The following is a 3,300-nucleotide window of genomic DNA, read 5'->3' as shown; positions in this document are numbered from 1 at the left end:
GAGAGAGAGAGAGAGAGAGAGAGAGAGAGAGAGAGAGAGAGAGAGAGAGAGAGAGAGGAGGGTGGAGGAACTGCAGGTCCAGACATCACCTCAAGCCATAGGAATGAAATCAGCAGACAAAAGATGTGTGGGTTGTAAGAAATGGTGGGCGCTTAACGTTCCCACTCTTATCTCTCACAAGTATCTTTCTTGTGTTCTGCTCTAACTGGTGACCTACCAGGAGAGGAATCTGGAGAAGTGAAGTTCACCTTGGTCAGGCTGACACATTACAAAGTCACTTTGGCATATAGTCACTCCGATAAGAGACTTCGGAGTGGCTTTCAAAAATACTTCTACTATTATATCATCAGTAGGATATGTAAGAATAAATTGCCCCAAATTCTCACCAAGGATCATTGTGACTTGTGCATTTCAGTCATTTGAATACATGCATTGTGGTTTTCATTTGTGGTTTAGCCGATTACTGATAATGATGAACAACTCGTGTGTGTGTGTGTGTGTGTGTGTGTGTGTGCGCGCGCGCGCGCGCATTTATGCAGGTGTGCCGTGGCACCTGTGTGGTACTGATCCAACGACAACTTTTGGGAATCTGCTCTCTCCTTCTGTCATGCAGGTCCCAGGGACTGAGCTCAGGTTGTCCAGCTCAACAGGACTGCCCTTAAACCCTGAGTCATCTCACCAGCCCAGATAAGCACTTTCAAAATATAGACTTGTTAGCTATTTGTGTATTTTCCTTGGTTCCATGCTTGTTCATACTGTAGACATTTTTTAATGTTTTGCCTTTTTATCATTAGAATAAAAGAATTCTTTCTCTATTCGGTGTGTAGGTCACTTGTCAGGTTTATTTCAAATATTCTTCTGGGGCGAGCTTGCCTTTATAATTTCTTAGCACCATCATCTACTAAGAAGAATTTTTACATTATACAAAATCATTTCTATTATTCTCATTCATGGCTAATGTGTGTGTGTTTAAAGTATCTTGATATAAAGCAAGATCATGAGAATATTGTCCTATATTATCCTCTTAAAAACTTAGTTTCAATTTTAATTCTTGAGTGGTTTAAGGAAGAGGCCAAGCTGCATTTTTATCCCATGTATACGTACTTAGTATCTCCAGCAACACCTGTTCAAGATACTTTCCTTTCCTAGTTAGATGTTTTTAGAGTCTTTGTATAAGTTGTTTATTACAGATGTACATATAGGGGTCTTGATTTTAATTTGATCAATTTTCATGCATCACTATAAGAACAGTGTTGGTCTCCATTTATTACTACAGTTTAAGAATAATTTTGAAAGAAGTAAAGCTAAATCTTCTAACTTGATCCTTTTAAAGTTTGTTTTGGTTATTATAGGGCTTCTGTACACTCATGCAAAATTTTAAATCATTGTATCAACTTTGTTCTTAAGATTTCTGAGAAGGTAGCTAGAATATTTTTGAATTTATAGACAAATTTGTGGATGAATAACTGTTATATTGTTTTGCTTCAGTCTTCCTGGATGTCATATGACCTTCAGCATGGATACTCATCAAGTCCTGATAGGACTATGCAGTAATAAGCTCATCATAGATTTCAAATACCATTAAGCAAAAATGCATCCAATAAATCATCTGCTGAATCTTAATTTCTCATGAGGAATGTTTTATATTAAAATGACATATGTTCTAGAACATTATATGGTGACTCAAAATATCTCTCATCATATCTCAGTAATGAGTAATTGTAGTTGTTATAAACACACACATACACTTTTTTTTTTTCTAAAATCACTGGGTTGTGATATCTTCTGGTCATCAGTCATCTGTGAATTGTATTTCTTTTTACCAGCTTTTTAAAAAATCAGTTTATTGACTTTACTGATTATCTCTATGACTTAATTATTCTCTTCCATTTGTTTCTGCTCCAGCCTAGTGACTACATTCTTATTATGGTCTATCTGATTCTGTTTTGTAACATCTGAAGTTGGATGTTTATCTCATTATTTTTAGCTTTTCTAAAAATTTTGCTGTAGCTTTTTAAATGATATATCTGCAAAGTACTTCTTTAATGCCGTTATGCAAATTTTGGTAATAATGATTATATTGCTATTTAATTCTAAGTAGATTTTGCTTTCCATTACAGTTTTCTTTGCTAGTTGTTTGGCAATGCATGTCCCAGTTTCCACATGTATTTTCTTGCTCCATTATTGTTCTTTATTTCTGTCCACTTTTATCTTAGCTATATTGTTTAATTATGTGTCAACTTTACAGAAATTAATCATGAAAATTTGTTGAGGTTCATTTTTATAGATCTTCATTGGTATGGATCTTGGTTTATTGATACAAATGTAAGGTCAATCTTGTTATATGTATATTTCTGCTCTTGATTAAGGTATTATGTTTGTGCAGTTCATTTAAAAATGTAATGTACTATTAAGAAATATAGGTTACTAGATAGTCATCTATAATAGTTAAGCTTGTAGTCATGTTAGTTAGATTTTCTAGATGTGCAGAGATGTATTTCAGGTGGATAGGCATTTTTCAAAACTTTCAAAGACTACAGAATTATGCTTTCCCCTCAGAGAATGTGTGGATTCCTGATACAGTATACATTCTAAAAAGGTGGTGATGTAGCCTAGAGTTTCATAGTCTAGTCACTAGACTGAAAAAGGAGATCAGAGACAGTCAGAATTTGATAAGCCAGTAGCACTGAAAGGGAAGGAAACTGCAGAGAACTCAACCCTAATTCTGAATATAATTTTCCAGACATTATTAATACATTCTTGGAATGAGAGCTAAGAGCTCTAGAACAATTTACCTTGAATCTGGAAAGGTTGGAGAGCTTATTAAAAATATGTCATAATTAAACTGCCTTCTAAATTAAGACAATGATATAATTTCCCAATGATTTTCACATACTTTTATAGCTTCCTCTGTTATTCAAACTGACTCACTTGGTATGTGTCTTCATATAAGGTCCATGCTAGACTTTATTTTTACCATATGGCTCTCCATTTATCTCCAAACTATTTACTTAATAATCAGCTTTTTTTTTTCTTACTGATTTGAGATGCTGCCTTTTGCTAGAAGAAAAATTGGTGTCTTAAAACAAATGTAACTCTGGCTTTGTGGGAGCCTAGCCAGTTTGGATGTTCACCTTCCTAGACCTGGATGGAGGGGGGAGGACCTTGGACTTTCGACAGGGCAGGGAACCCTGACTGCTCTTCCTACTGGAGAGGGAGGGAGGGAATCGGGAAGGGGGAGAGGAGTGGGAGGAGGGGGAGGGAAATGGGAGGCTGGGAGGAGGCAGGAATTTTTTTTTT

Source organism: Alexandromys fortis, unplaced genomic scaffold (assembly GCF_014885135.2).
Source record: "Alexandromys fortis isolate MF-2015 unplaced genomic scaffold, M_Fortis_MF-2015_v1.1 scaffold_106, whole genome shotgun sequence".
NCBI lineage: Eukaryota > Metazoa > Chordata > Mammalia > Rodentia > Cricetidae > Alexandromys > Alexandromys fortis.
Note: the sequence above shows the minus strand (reverse complement) of the source record.